The sequence below is a fragment of the Elephas maximus genome, chromosome 25 (assembly GCF_024166365.1).
Source record: "Elephas maximus indicus isolate mEleMax1 chromosome 25, mEleMax1 primary haplotype, whole genome shotgun sequence".
Lineage (NCBI taxonomy): Eukaryota > Metazoa > Chordata > Mammalia > Proboscidea > Elephantidae > Elephas > Elephas maximus.
Window position 1 is genome coordinate 23,867,126 of NC_064843.1, and position 17,026 is coordinate 23,884,151.

General features: G+C 37.8%; 1 protein-coding gene across 2 annotated transcripts in view; it reads right to left on the reverse strand.

Annotated features, from left to right (window-relative positions):
• Positions 1-17,026, reverse strand: part of SYS1 (SYS1 golgi trafficking protein) — a 39,079-nt gene that overhangs the window by 3,700 nt on the left and 18,353 nt on the right. Inside the window, exons 4-5 of one of the 2 annotated variants that reach the window (XR_007515369.1) lie at positions 11,053-11,184; positions 9,000-9,351 (exon numbers count right to left, since the gene is read on the reverse strand). The exons of the other annotated variant lie outside the window; for it this stretch is intronic. The gene's annotated coding sequence lies outside the window, so the exon portion shown is untranslated. Of the gene's footprint in view, positions 1-8,999; positions 9,352-11,052; positions 11,185-17,026 lie in introns of those variants that run through there. 2 annotated transcript variants of the gene reach the window in all.

Sequence of the window (17,026 nt, forward strand, 5' to 3'; positions counted from 1 at the left end):
CTATTATTTCCTTTTTACGGATACAGAAACTGAGATACAGAGAGGTGAAGGAACTTTCCCATGGTTATACAGCTAATAAGTGGTAGAGCTGGATGCTTCTAGAGACTGTGCTTGTTACCACTACTCCCAGCCTGTTCTCCTTTTATCCTGTTGCAGTTTTCATCTCCCAAGAAATGCTACTGTCAGTTTAATTCCTCACTAATGGTTGGAGTAGATACTTGGATTATTTCCTAGCAGAAAGGACTGAGGCCAAATCCGCAGTGCAGGCTTATCCCTGGGAACAGGATTACTTTGGGTCACTTGGAGCTGTTCCCAAGGTGTTGACAGATGAGAAATCTCTGTCCTTTCTCAGACAGTTGTTGCAAGAAGGAGTGCAGAGGAAAAAAAAGCATCCCAAGCTGTAAAGATTTAGGGGCTATGCTGGAAGAGTGTCAGCAAAGAGAAAGATCCAGGGAGCTGGACCTCCGAAGGGACAGCCAAAGGAGTCAAAGGGAGCATTGCAAAGGTTGATGGCTTGAAACTTCTGGCTTCCATGTAGGATGTAGAAAGCTGGGAAGAGCATCATTCCCATACTAACAAATCAGGTAATCGATAAAATACTTTTTGTTGAATGCTTCAGAGAGCTGAGGTTGTAGGGCAACCAATTAACCGGAATTCCAAGGAAGGACAGGAGCCTTCAAGGAGAGATAGGATACCCGCAGGCACTGGTTCACTTGTGGAGCAGGAGGAAGATGAGGTCTCCATGCAAGTGGGTAAGAAGAATTCAGCTAAAATATGGATTGAACTGCTAAAGGCCCAGTATAACTGGGGTGAGAGTATGGAATCCCTGGGAGCTGCAAACACTGAAAGTAACCATAGAAACAACAAAGCCCAAATTTAGTGCAACTCCTGGCAAGACTGACTCAACTCCCCATACTAATGACCTAGCAAAAGAAGAGGAGCACCAATTCCAGGCATAAATAATATTGACCTCAGTCCCTACTGTTCTACTCACTGTGTCCAGAAATCAATAAAAAACTACAAGACACATCGCAATAAAGCAATTCTATTAAAAAAAAAAAAAAAAAAAAAAACTACTGTCAAGAAACAAAGGAATTAACAGGACCACACAAAAAATGACTCAGATATTGGAATTATCTGACAGGCAATTTAAAATATGTTAGAAGCTCTGGTGGAAAGGTGGACAACATGCATGAACAGAAGGGAAATTTCAGCAAAGACATGGAGGCTTTGAGAAAAGAGTCATATGGAAATACTGGAAATAAAAAAAACTTAACAGAGATACAGCTGAGAAAGAATTTGTGCATTTAAAAATAGGTGAATATAACTTATATTACCAAGCGGTAATTTGGCAAACGGTAAGACAGTATACAATTCTGGGGAAGCCAGCACAACCTGTACAAGGCAAGGCCATGGTAACTCCATAGACACAACCAAACTCCCTGAGGGACCAAATTGCTGGGCTGAGGGCTGTGGTGACCATGGTCTCAGGGAACATTTACCTCAATTGTCATAACAGAGTTTATAAAGAAAATGTTCTACATCTACTTCAGTGAGTAGCATCTGGGGTCTTAAAAGCCTGTGAGCAGCCATCTAGGACACTGCACTGGTCTCAGCCCTTCAGGGGCAAGGAATAATGAAGAAAACTAAAGACACAAGGGAAAGATTAGTCCAAAGGACTAATGCACCATATCTACCACGGCCTCCACCAGACTGCATCCAGAACAACGGGATGGTGCCCGCCTACCACCACTGACTGCTCTGACAGGGATCACAATAGAGGGTCCCAGACAGAGCTGGAGAAAAATGTAGAACAAAATTCCAACTCAAAAAGAAGACCAGACTTGCTGGTCTGACAAAGACTGAAGAAACCCTGAGAGCATGGCCCTCGTACACCCTTTCAGCTCAGTAATGAGGCCATCCCTAGGTTCACTCTTCAGCCAAAGACTGAACAGGCCCATGGGACAGAACAAGACTAAACTGGTGCACCAGTTTCTGCAGCAGGGACTGGAAGGTAGGAGGGAACAGGAAAGCTGGTAATAGGGAGCCCAGGGTTGAGAAGGGAGAGTGTTGACATGTCGTGGAGTTGTTAACCAATGTCATACAACAATATGTGTATTAACTGTTTGATGAGAAACTAGTTGGTTCTGTAAACCTTCATCTGAAGTTCAATTTAAAAAAAAATTGGAAAAAAAAAAAAAAGGTTAATATAGACTGGCCAAGCTGAAGCAGAAAGGGGAAAAATAGTGAAACAAAACAAAGCAAAAAGAAGGAAAGAACAGAACATCCAAGAGTTGGAGAGGAGATTGAGAGAATGAGGCAAATAAAATCTAGAGACTATAGCCAATAATTTTCCAAAAATAATTGCAGATATCAAACCAAAAAACTTGCAGAATCCCAAAATGATTATGTATCAATACACAAAAACACATGCATATAAACATACTAAAAAAATTTTTTTTAAGATATAAACAGAAACCAATAGTGGAGATAAAAAAAAAAAAGTGTTGGGAGGTGTCCTCACTGGTCTCTTGTGTTTCAGACATTTTACTGAGTATGGCAGGATTGTAAGGTCTTGACCTCTTTTGCTACTGGGCCCTTGCTCAGGGCTGTTAATACAGCTGGCAATTTTGAGAGATGAGGTAATGTCTTTCTCCAAACAAAGATGTGCTTACTTACAGTTTGCTATAAAAAGTGCTGGGCCTGGGTTCCCTGGCTACAATGCAACACCACTGTGTGTTATGCATCTGGGCCCAGTGCATTGCCTGTTGGACTCAGGGCCGGGGAACCAACACAACTACACTGATGCTCATGTTCTTTGTTGCGCTGTAAGTAATAAATTCTCCTGCTCTGCCTAAATAAATCTTGTCTACTTTTGATGCCTATGGAGTGGTAACAGGTTACTCCTTGCCTTTCTCTATAATATCCAATGTAAGGAATTAAAAGAGGAATAAACAAAGCACAGATGGAAAAATAGAAAACAACTGCCAAGTTGAGAGATTTTAATACAACGGTATCAATAAAAAGACAGCCAATTAAAAGAAAGTGACAGATTGGGGGTAGGAGGAAAGAAAGACAAAAAAAATATGCTGTTTATAAGAAATTCACTTTAAATATAAAGAACTATGTTAAATCGTAAAAGGATGGAATAAGATATACCATTCAAACACTAATCAAAGAACACTGGAGTGGCAATGTTAGTATCAGACAAAGTACACTGCTGAACAAGGAATATTACCAGGGATGAAGAGGGATATTACATAATGATAAAAGGTTTAATTCACCAAGAAGACATAATAATCATTAATGTGTACTCATCTAATAACAGAATTTCAAAATACATGAAGTAAAAACCAAGAGTGAGAGAGTGCGACTATGAGAATGATAAAGTAACTGTGGCGAAATGTTAACAATTGGCTGTTGTTGGGTTCCATTGGGTTGTTTTCAACTCACAGCGACCCCATGTGACAGGGCAGAACCCATAGAGTTTTCTTAGCTGTAGTCTTTACAGAAGCACCTCGTGAGGTCTGTCTCCTATGAAGCTACTAATCAAACCAAACCCATTGTCATCAAGTCAATTTTGACTCATAGTGACCCTGTAGGACAGAGTAGAACTGCCCTATGGGGCTTCTAAGGAGCAGTTGGTGGATTCGAACTTTTGACTTTTTGGTTAGCAGCCAAATGCTTAACCACCGCGCCACCAGGGCTTGTGAAGCCACTGGGTGGGTTCAAACTGCCAAACTTTTGGTTAGTAGCTGAGCACTTATTTGCATCACCAGGGCTCCTTTAAAAATTGGTAAAACTGGTTAAATTATTTGTGCACATTCTCCATACTATTTTCAACTGTTGTATAAGTCTGAAATTATTTCAAAATAAAAAGTTAAAGAAACTGATAATAATAATTATTATTAACAATAATAATTATTAATTAGAAGAACTAGAATAATCTATATTATACGTGGAGAATTCAACACTTCTCTCAGTAATCAGTAAATCAGGAAGACTGAAAAGAAAGTAAAGATACAGAAAACCGGAACAAAACTACCAAACTAACTTATCCTAAGAGACATTTCTGTAACACTCTGCCCAATAATAGCAGAATACACATTCTTTTCAACTGCACATGAAACATTCACTAAGATACACCATATCCTGGTGTATTTCAAAGATAACACAAATTTAGAAGAACTGAAATTATACAAAATGTTTTACAAAGGTAACGAAATTAAACTAGGAGTCAATAACAGAAAGATATCTTGAAAACTAAATACAACACTTGAAAAAGGAAGTCCAAAAGGAAATTAGAAAGATGAATAAAAGTGAAATGCAGCAGCTGGCCACCAAGAGGGTTCCCAATGTTCTCTTTTAGTCACCCCTTCTACATCATATCAAGGTTACTTTATGTGACCAATAGGATATGGCAGAAATGATAATATGTCACTTCCAAGATTAGGTTAAAAAATGGCTACAGCCTCCATCTTGGGTGCATACTCTCTCTTCCTCAGATTACTCACTCTGAGGAGAGCAAGCTGCCATGCTGTGAATAGCCCTACAAAGAGGCCCAAATAGAAACCAAAGCTTCCAGCCAACAGCCAGTGAGGAACTGAGGCCTGCTTAGCAACCACATGAGTAAACAAGGAAGCAGATTCAACAGTTCTAGTCAAGACTTAAGGAGCCATGGTGGTGCAGTGGTTAAGCACTCAGCTGTTAACCAAAAGGTTAGCGGTTCGAACCCACCAGCTGCTCTACAGGAAAAAGACCACAGCAGTCTTATTCCGTAAAGATTACAGCCTTGGAAACCCTATAGGGCAGTTCTACTTTGTCCTATAGGGTTGCTATGAGTTGGAATTGACTCAACAGTTACAGGTTTGGTTTGGTTTGGGTTTAGTCAAGCCTTGAAATGACGCCAACAGCTTAATTGCAACCTTGTGAGAGACTCCGAGCAAGAACCACTCAGCTAAGCCACTCCTGAATCCCTCAGGCTTAAAAACTTTGAAATGATAAATGTTTCTTGTTTTAAGCTGCCAAATTTTGTGGGAATTTGTTATGCAGCAATAGATAACATATAGATTTTAGTACTGGGGTAGAGTGCTCTACAACATGAGAGTGGTTTTAGAACTGGACGTTAGGATTTGAGAAGAGTGTGATGAAAGCCTAAAGTGCTTCAAAGTTGTTAATAGGAGCCTTACGGACTTTGGTAAGGTTGAGTGTGTGAAAGTACACAGGAAAGTGACATAAACGTTATTGGAAACTGGAGGAAGGGAGATCCTTGTTACGTTGTAGCACAAGATTTACCTGCAATAAAGTGGAAAGTAGAAAATGTGCCTAATGAATTGGGATCTAGAAGGTGCTACTTGGTTCCTTCTTACTGTTTATAGTAAAATGCAAGGGGAGATTGATAAACTAAAGCAGTGTTTCTCATGTGAGAGTGGTACTGCCTCCCAGAAGACATTTGGCAATGTCTGGAGACATTTTTGGCTGTCAAAACGAGGGAAGTTGCTACTGGCATTTAAGAAGTTGAGGCCAAGGATGCTGCTAAACATTCTTCAATTCACAAAACAGCACCCCCACCACAAAGAATTATCTGGCCCAAAATGTCAATAGTGCTGGGGTTGAGAAACCCTGACCTGAAAGGAAGGACTGTTAAATATGAAGGAGCTAGGCCTTCATGTTTAGAAAATTCTCAGCTTCTCCAAATGACAAATTATGCTAAAATGGAGAAATGGCTTCTGAGCAAATCTCAAATCCAGGGCACTGCCAGGAAAGCATGGTCCAAAAGTGAAACTCAGAATGTGACTGTGAAATCTTTTGTTACATCTCACAGAGATTTAAAGCCACGCTTCAGAGTACTATTCAGTCAGATAAAAGACCTCTAAAGAAATTATCACCATGAGTTGGAATCGACTCCATGGCAACCAACAACCACAAAGAAATTATGGGCATGCCTCACAGATCCTCTGAATCAAACAATAGAGATTCTAGAAAGCTTAAGGGTGTTGTCCCTCAGCCATCTCAGCAGAAGCCCAAGGTAAAGAAGGGCTAATTGCAAAGAAATTTATGGGTATGACTTTTGTCTAGTAAAGTGGACCTGAATACGATTCAGAGAGACCCACAAGTTTTCTAAATTGTATATCCAGAAACATCACCAGCTTGGGTTAATAGGGATAAAGAGAGTACAAAATGAAAAGAGAATTTCCAGTTCTGGACAAAATGCAGTAGATTCATTCCTCTCTATATCTCCCAGTAAGTACAGCTTAAAATGCTGGACATTATATATAAAACAAACAGAAAAAGACTGAAGGCGGACAGTACTCAAGGAATGATTCAGCAGTGAGTCCTTGGTTTTGTTTTTTTTTTTTATTTTTATGCTAGTGTGTTGGAGAAGTGTGCAACCTAAAAAGGCTAAACAGATGCAGACAAACCCCCCCCCCCATTAAAAGCCTGCTCTCTCTTGCTAAAGGACTGGAAAAGGGGCACCCTAGTCAGACAGAAACCTTTTTTTACATGAAACACCCTACTCCAGCAAAATACTAAAGAAAAAGCCACACCCTCAAGCTCCATCAGTAAAGGGAAAACCTAGACTTCAACCTTTGCCTGGAGGTAACCAGGCATCCCTTACCCATCACCATCACGGTGGTGTCACAGGAGGTTGAATGGGGGGTTGGGGCTTTCCTCACCACCCAACAGTAACAAAGTGCCCCTCCCCACCACCTCCATGGTGTCAATGGACACCAGGTGGGGAGCCTGGACTTCTACTCCCATCTAGCAGTAATGAGGCACTCTTCCACTCACCACAACGTAAAGAAGGCCAAGTGGGGAACCTACAATTTCAACCCTGCCCAGCAGAAATGAGGCAATTCCCATCTCCCCTACAAGGTGAAGTCAGAAGAGGTCAAGTGGGGAGCCTGGATTTTCACCACTGCACAGTAGAAACAAGGTATCCCTCCCATCTCACCTCTGTGGGGACAGTGGAGGCCATGTGGGGAGCCTGGGTTTTCATACCCACCCAGCAGTAAAGAGTTGGTGCCCTCCTTTCTCACTGGCCCAGTTTCAGCAGAGATCTGCTACAACAGAGGTTTTAATGAGATCCAGGGTCTCATATACCCAAGATGTCCAGGTTACAGCTTGCATACAAGAACCAGGAAAATTTCAACCTGAACAAGAAATGATAGCAACAGATGCCAACACTGAGACCACGGTGGTATCGGAATTATCTGACAAGGATTTTAAAACAGGCATTATAAAAATGCTTCAACAGGCAATTATAAGCATTCTTGAAATAAATGAAAAGAAAAGAAGAAAATGAGAAGAAATGGACAGTATAAAGAATTAAAAAATGGAAGTCTTAGAACTGAAGAATAAGTAAGCCTCTCTCTCCACCAAAAAAAAAAAAAATCACTGGATGGACTCAAGAGACGAATGGAGATAAGAGAGGAAAAAATCAGTGAACATGAAGATAAACTAGAAATTATCTACCCTGAACAATAGAGAGAAATTGGACTGATAAAGAAAAAAACACCACCTCAGGAACCTACGAACATGGACAGATTATCCAATAAGCAAGGGAATCATGTGCTTACGGCATCAACAAAACAGGGACACCAGTTGTCCAAAGCAAAGACTCATAAATGTCAAGCAGACCGGACACAAGGAAAAGTGAGCACCGTAGTAGACGGGAACTGTGAGGGAACTAAATAAAGTTGATACCAGCTCCAGTATGTGAGAACGTGCTGGCCGGAAATAAAGTTCACGAGGGTGCCCGTGCACAAAGTTGGTTAAGCTATGAGGCCCCTACCACTACAACGCCTTTGTTGACATCTGTCTCCTACGATCCCCTCCCGTGTAATTGAAACTCCTCATCTCAGCAGGTCTCTTGGGAGTATACGATTTCTTTTTAATAAACGAGGTGGGGGTGGAATGTCAAGTCTAACTCTTGCTACATTCACCCAATATGCGAGTGGATCCAACATGGGTAAGGACAGATTGTATTAATAGATATAATCCATTTTTAGAGAACCATCTTGTACATCCATGTCTGCTAATCCAGCAGCTCCAGCCAGGAGCGTCACCAATGTTCTTTGTCATTATACAAATAAAAGAGTATGCTTTTGTGCACGTCGTGGTAAACATCCAATGGGAACTCCAGGCCCAGATGATGAACAAAAGCAAGGAACTTAAATAAGTTGACCACTGCAATGAATTCAATTAAGTTACTTTTTAACTATAGCATTTACGTACAGAGTTATGTCCTAAGTTTTGTAAATAATATTTATAACTTTAACTTTAAAATATGTTTGTCATACACAGATATAATCTAGAATACATTTAATATAAAACTAACATGGGTAATAATTTAATACATAGCAAATGTCCAAAAAATACTGGAAATATTAATATTTATCTAACACAAAAAGTTTTAAATTATTTATCAAGTTTTTGTGTGTGTGTGTTGCATGGACATAGTGCTTGATATTACTCAATGCATGCTAATAAAAGAGATATTAGGCACATTACCAAAACCATAACCAGACCCACTGCCATCAAGTTGATTGTGACTCATAGTGACTCTATAGGATAGAGTAGAACTGTCCCATAGGATTTCCAAGGAGCAGCTGGTGAATTTGAACTGCTGACCTCTTGGTTAGCAGCTGAATATTTAACTACCGGGCCACCAGGGTTCTATTAAGGCAGTAAGAGGGCATAAAATTCAATATTTACTTATCGTGCAAAATATATTTCTATTTTGCAACAATGAGTGTGTTTCTAAATTCACCTTCCAAGAAAGGAACAAAGGGCATTTATCAGAACATTACATTTATATTTTATCAGAATATTTACATATCTCCATGTAAGCAAACTGAGCAATTCCTCAAGGAAATAAATTAAATGAATATTTAGGTAATAAATATTTTATGAATGTATTTTATTTTCCATTTCCCTTCAGACTGACTTTCTTTTAAGAAATTCATATTATTATGACTTGCAAAACATACTTGTTTATTAAGAAGTGGTACTATTGTTAACATCAATTTTGCATGTATCTCCAAATACAGAAGTTGAACAATTCCACAAAGAAATAAAATATACATTTTATAAATTTTGTGTATGATAACAATTATATTTTCCTTTTCATTTCAGTCCAGTTGGGTATAACATTACATTCAGTTCTCTCTAATCGACCACATAAGAACCCGCCAGCGGCACTATAAGCACATGACTCATGATCTATCCAGTCCTGCCCTGCACAAAGCGAACAAAAATGCATCTTCAGATTGAGCATACCCTTGTATTTGTATCATGCTCTTTGTGATCACTCTTGTCCCTGTCCGGTATCAGCAGTAGTCCAGTGAACTGTGAAGATGCAGCATCAAAGGACGGGAAGTGAGTGCATAAGTTTTTAACTATTACTTCAAGATGAAAAACACAGAGATCTGCGAAGGGCCCACCAACAAATTGTTTGACAAACGAATGAAATTATTTCCGACTGCAAGAACAAAATTGTATGTTCTAAATCAATTTTTTAGTTACTAATTTTCAAATATAAATTTTTACGTTAACATCCAAATTCAAATGTAAATTTTATTTTATACATTTTACTTATTTTATACATTTTATTTATTTTCAACTATTCAAATTTATTTACCATGGTAGAACCAACTTTAAAAAGTGACATAATTTTATAGCCAGGTAAAATAAAACTGCAACAACTAAGTAGAGCACAAAATCAAAAGCTCACAGAAGATAAAAAGACAAAGATTTGTGAACCCCTGAAGACAATTCCAAAATTAACTTCCTTTTTAAAAAGTAATGAATTAGAAGAGACTTCTCCCATTCAATGCTCAGGCTTAATGGTTGCAAATCATTGTATTAGTACCGCTAGTGCTGAAATTTCTAATAGCAATACAAATACAACAGAATTTGTTCCAAATTCTGCATCCATTCCTTGCTGTAGTAAAAAAAAAAAAAAAAAATGGTGTAGAAAATAAAACTATTTTAGAATCTGATATTGTTACATTTATAGACCCCATAAATAAGAGAAATACAGATCCTGTTTCTGGAATAATTTTTCTCCTAATGATATAAATTATTGAATCAAAAGAGGGCCAAGTGATTGTTAACATCACAGAGAACCATTTGAAAATTCATGTTGAAAATTTCTGGATATTTCCGTAGCCAGAATATATTGCTAGGGAGCAAATCTAATGATGAAAATTACAAGAGGGAATGGCTACTGTATTTTCCATTATTTGGCTCTGTAATTGTTTTGTTTGCAAACTATTCATTCCTAATAATTTAATTTTTGATTTGGTATAGATGGATTTAGTGATTGGTGCAAATTGAATATGACTGATAAACATGAAAACAGTTCAATTTGCATAGATTATAAGTTGTCATATTTAAACCGAAGACATGGTTTTGGCTTAACTCATGAACTGGAAACACAAATTAATGAAGAATGTCAGTATTGGAAAGCCATTTTGCAATACATTATGGTTGTCATTGTAATAAATGCTGAATGTGGACCATCTTTTCAAGGAAGAAATGAAGTGTTTGGGTCCCCATGAAATGGAAATTTTTTGTTTACTCAAACTTGACACTCGGTTTGATCCATTTTTAGCAGATCACATCTCAAAATATGGTAGCACTGGAAAGGGCAACCCATCGTACATGTCTAAACAACATGTGAAAAATTAATAAACTTGATAACTGATAAAGTTCAATTGACTATTTTCAGTGAAATAAGTATAGCTCAATATTTCAATTTGTAGATTCTACTCCTAATCTTTCTCATACAGATAAGCTAAGTATTGTCTTAAGATACTTATCTCCAACAGATGGAAAACCTGTCAAGCAATTTATCACATTTACTAGCTGAAAAAGTCATACTGGTGAAGAAATTGCAAATTGAATACTTCACCATTTACGTGAAGTTTGAAAAATTGATTTTTCTAAGTGAAGAGGCCAGTCCTATAACAATGCTGCCAATATGTCTGGGCATTATAAAGGCATGCAACAAAAAATTTTAGAATGCAATGAATGACATTTTCATACCATGTGCTGCACATTCACTTAATCTTGTAGGATGTACTGCAAGTAGATTGTTGTCTGGAAGCAGTTGATTTTTTTCCTACTGTTCAGTTACTCTGCGTATTTTTGCTGCCTCTACTCACCGATGGGCAGTTCCTAAAACATATTTAGGTAACGATCAAGAATTAAAATGTCTTTCTAATATATGTTGGGAAGCGCATGCTACAGCAATGACTGCAATCATGAAATTGTACACTCAGATTTTAGATGCCTTAAAATATTTTGCTGGTAAGAAGTTTCCTGAATAAACTGAACGCATCAAAGGCCAGCGCAGCAGGGGTGGGGGTTTGGGGACCATGGTTTCAGGGGACATCTAAGTCAATTGGCATAATAAAATCTATTAAGAAAACGTTCTGCATCCTACTTTGGAGAGTAGCATCCGGGGTCTTTAATGCTAGCAAGCAGCCATCTAAGATGCATCAATTGGTCTCAACCCACCTGGAGCAAAGGAGAATGAAGAACACCAAAGACACAAGGTAATTATGAGCCCAAGAGACAGAAAGGGCCACATAAACCAGAGACTATATCGACCTGAGACCAGAGGAACTAGACAGTGCCCGGCTACAACCAATGACTGCCCTGACAGGGAACACAACAGAGAACCCCTGAGGGAACAGGAGACCTGTGAAATGCAGACCTCAAATGTTCATAAAAAGACCAGACTTAATGGTCAGACCATTAAGTTAATTTTTTCATAGGAACCATTCCCAAAGCCAATTCTTCAGACAGGGATTAGACTGGACTACGGGATAGAAAATGATGCTGGTGAAAAGTGAGCTTCTTAGATCAGGTAGACACATGAGACTATGTGGGCAGCTCCTGTCTGGAGGAGAGAGGAGAGGGCAGAGGGGGTCAGAAGCTGGCCGGATAGACATGAAAATAGAGAGTGGAGGGAAGAAGTATGCTGTCTCATTAGAGGGAGAGCAACTATATGAGTATATAAAAAAAAAAACTATATAGCAAGGTGTATATAAATTTTTGTATGAGAGACTGACTTGATTTGTAAACTTTCACTTAAAGCACAATAAAAATTAAAAAAAAAAAAATTTTTTTTTGCTGAAGACCAGACACAAAAAGGAGATACCAAAAGAGAAGCTGAAAACCACTAACAAAATGCAAACACTAGAGTATGAATTTATGTCAGTTGCGTGGAATAATATATTGCAGCTTTTTCATCGGACGAGTCAAGGCCTCCAAGATTCAGAAGTAAATTCAAAGATGTGCACAGGTCTCAATCAGTCATTAACAGAGTATTTATATACTTGAAGATTTTTTAAATGTTGAAAACACAACAAAACAAATATTGCCAAATACTGATTATCAAGCAGCTCACTGTCACAGAAGCCTTAGAAAGAAAAAAGTAAATGCCAAAAGTTCTCCAAAAGTATTGAGTGCCAGAGATCAATTTCATGGAACCACATATTATGCCATCATTGACACACTTGAACCTTGCGTGAAAAGAAGGGCGAAAGCGTATGAAGTTCTTTCAAATAGATTTTCCCACTTAAACAATGTGTACGTACCTCACAAAGAATGCGTGAAGACATCCAAGAAATTAGTGCAGACTTATCCCGATGACTTATGTACAAACCTTTACAGAGCAGTGAGACAATTTCATTCTTACATGAGAACTAAGTTTACATATTCAGGGAAGACAAATTTTACTCATGCAGGCATGTGTGATTCCATAATAGAAAATAAAATACGTTTTTCCCTATGTTGAAATTACATTACTGATATTTCTAACTGTACAACACAAACTGTACAACAGAATATTCATTTTCATCCCGAAAAAGACTCAAAAACCCTCCGCATACTATTCAAGAAAGACTTGATTCATTATCCTTCTTAGGTGTGGAAGTAGATGTCGTTTGGCAGTTTAACTGTGATAAAATCATTGAAGAATTTGTAAGAGCAAAGAACAGAAATGTTTTTAATTGTAATATGTTAGAGATGAAAGATCTATCTAAAAATATAGTAATTCGTTATAACACTTGTTTTCTGATCATTTTCTTTAATGACATCTTTTCATTTGTTCTTTTATAATTATAGCATTTATTATGAAACAAGCATCAAAATTAAAGTATGAGCCATTTAAAGCAAAATTTGTGAAAGTTAATTTTTCATTGTGGGAGATCAAAAAAATTTTATATTGATTGTTGAAACAACTAAGTTCACTGACTCATTTTCATTGTTGCAGAATATGTAGGATTTTTTTGTAGAAAATGTACACTATAAAAATCTTAGTACCCCACTGTCATGGATTGAATTGTGTCCCCCTAGAATACCTGCTGACTTGGTTAGGCCACGATTCCCAGTATTCTGTGGTTGTCCTCCATTTTGTGATCGTAATTTATGTTAAAAAGGATAAGCATGGGATTGTAACACCACCCTTACCCAGGTCACATCCCTGATCCAATGTAAAGGGAGCTTCCCTGGGGTGTGGCCTGCACCACCTTTTATCTCACAAGAGATAAAAGGAAACAGAAGCAGGCAGAGAGTGGGGACCTCATACCACCAAGAAAACTGTGCTGAGAGCAGGGCACATCCTTCAGACCTGGGGTCCCTATGCTGAGAAGCTCCTAGTCCATAGGAGAATTGACGAAAAGGCCGGTAGAGAGAGAAAGCAGTCCCCTGGAGCTGACACCCTGAATCTGGGCTTTTAGCCTATTTTACTGTGAAGAAATAAATTTCTCTTTGTTATAGCCATCCACTTGTGGTATTTCTGTTATAGTAGCACCTGATGACTAAGACATTCACATTCTCTAAAAATGTTATAATCCAGTTCATCTCATTCTGCTAAAATGGCATGTGCCATTTTTGCATTCAATTGCTAATCTAATATCAAAAACAACCCAAGCCCATTGCCACTAACTTTATAAACCCAAAAAGACCCATTGCTGTCAAGTCGATTCTGACTCATAGGGACCCTAAAGAACAGAGCAGAACTGCCCCATAGAGTTTCCAAGGAGCACCTGGTGGATTCGAACTGCGGACGTTTTGGTTAGCAGCCGTAGCACTTAACCACTATGCCACCAGGGTTTCCAACTAACATTATAGTTGTGTTTAAAAAGAAGTTACATCTTAGATAGTGTCATGGATTGAATTATGTCTCCCAAAAAATGTGTGTATCAATTTGGCTGAGCCATGATTTCCAGCATTGTGTGTTTGTCCTCCATTTTGTGATTGTAATTTTATGTTAAAAAGGGTTAGCATGGGATTGTAACACCACCCTTACCAGGTCACATCCCTGATCCAATGTAAAGGGAGTTTCCCTGGGGTGTGGCCTGCACTACCTTTTATTTATCTCTCAAGAGATAAAAAGGAAAGGGAAGCAAGCAGAGTTGGGAACTTCATACCACCAAGAAAGCAGCACAGGGAGCGGAGTGCATCCTTTGGCCCTGAGGTTCCTGCACTGAGATGCTCCCAGACCAAGGGAGGATTGATGACAAGGACCTTTCTCCAAAGCCGACAGAGAGAGAAAACCTTCCCCTGGAGCTGATGCCCTGAATTTGGACTTGTAGCTTACTAGACAGTGAGAGAATACATTTCTCTTTGTTAAAGCCATCCACTTGTGGTATTTCTGTTACAGCAGTGCTAGATGACTAAGACAGATAGCTAAGACACACACATATTATATACATGTATATATATAACTCACATATCCCATTCCAATACATGAGTAAACAGGGGAGGGGGCACCATAGATTATCAGTGTTTAGGGCCCTCACATTCCTTAATCCAGCCCTTCCTGTGAGACAATTACAAAAGAGCTAACATTTGTGTTATCAGAGGCCCAAGTGGAGAGGAAAGAGAAGAGGGGCCGAAAAAATGTTCAAGAAATAATGGCTGAAATTTCCCTGGATTTGATGAAAGAAGTAAACCTATAGATATAAGAAGCTGATTGAACTCCACACACGATAAAAGCAAAGAAATCCATGACAAGATACATCTTAATTCAACTTTTGAAAACTAAATTCGAGGAAAGAATCTTGAAAGCAACTAGAGAAAAATGACGCCTTTCCTATAGGGGAACAACAATTTGAATTGCAGCAGATTTCTCATCTGGACATTTTTTAAGTAATAAAAGACTGTCAACCCAGAATGCTATACCCAGCAAAAAAGTCCTTCAGGAATGAATATCAAATCAAGACATTCTCAGATAAAGGAAAAACTAAGAGAATTTCTCACAAGCAGACCTACACTAAAAGAATGGCTAAAGGAAGTTTTGAAACATAAAGGAAATGAAAAAGGAAACTTGAAACATCAGGAATGTAGAAAGAACAATGGAAACGGTAAAAATATGGATAAATATAGTAAATTATCCTTTCCTTCTTGAGTCTCCTAAATTATGTTTTATGGTCAAGCAAAAATTATAACATTGATATGATTTTCAATGTATGGGTTTTGGTTTTTTTTGTTTGTTTTTTATAGAAGAAATATTCAAAGACAATTACATTATAAAAGGTGGGGGGGGGGGTAAAGGGACCTAAATAGAGGTAAGGCTTCTACACCTCAAAGTGGCAAAATGTTGATACCAACAGACTGTAGCAAACTATGTATGTATAATGTAATACATAAAACAACCACTAAAAAAACTATATAAAGGGAAAACACCACAGACGAATAAAAATGTAATTTTAAAAAATGCTGAAGTAACCCACAGGAATGCTGGAAAAATGAAACAGATTAGTGAAAAACAGAGGGAGCAAACAATAAAATGGCAGACTTAAGGCCTAATAGATCAATAATTACATTAACTATAAATGATCTAAATCCGGGTAGTCCCCGATTTACAGCATATGTGAGCTATAATGAACTGTACTTATGACTGTCTTTCTCTTTAATAACTTTTTGTTAGTAATATGAACTACACACAATATTGCAGCACATAAAAAGGCCATATAGGCAGCTCTCGATAATTTTCTGACTAGAAATCCCATTCCCATTCCCACGAATAATCCAGATGATCCAGAACCTTCCACAGGTGGAGTTATTACCGTAACTGACAAAATTCCAATGTTGTCCATTTTCTTATGGACCTGTATTTTTTTTATGTATGTATGTATGAATATATTAAAATATATCTGTAAGTTTATATGTAATGTTTCCAACTCCCAAAGACAAAGATAAGATTTATAAAGACACTGATAATAAAAGGCAATAACAATGAAAATTAAAATAAATGAGGTATTCGACTTACGTCTGAACCGACTTTTGACAGAGTTGTTGGAACAGAACCCCATCCTAAGTTGGCGATTACGTGTACATCAATTAAAAATCAGAGACTGACAGAATGGATTAAAAAAACATGCTGCTTGTAAGAAACTCACTTCAAATATAATCAAAGTAAAAGGATGGAAAAAGATACCAAAAAAAAATTAATCAAAAGAAAGCACAGTTGGCTATATTAATACCAGGTAAAACAGACTTCAGAGCAAAGAAAATCACCAGAGACAAAGGGAGACATTACATAACAGAGTCAAACCATTAAGAAGACGTAGCAATCCTAAACGTGTATGCACCAAACAACAGATCTTCCAAATACATGATGCAAAAAGAAATTGAGAAAAGGAGAAGTAGACGAATCCTAATTGAAGACATTAACACACCTGTCTCAATAGTTGATAAAAATACTAGACTGAAAAGCAGCAAACATATATAAAAGCAAAATCACCAACCAAAAGAACCTAATCAACATTTAGAGAACATTCCACTCAATGACAGCAATATACACTTTCTTTTCAAGTGCCCAAGGAATATTCCCCAAGATAAAATAAACCTCAAGACATTTTAAAAAACTGAAATCATACAGAGTGTGTTCCCTTACCATTATGGAATCAAACAAGAAATCAGTAATAGAAAGATAATAGGAAAATTTCCAACCACTTAGAAATTAAACAGCATACTTCTAAATAATCCATGGAAGTTTCAATAA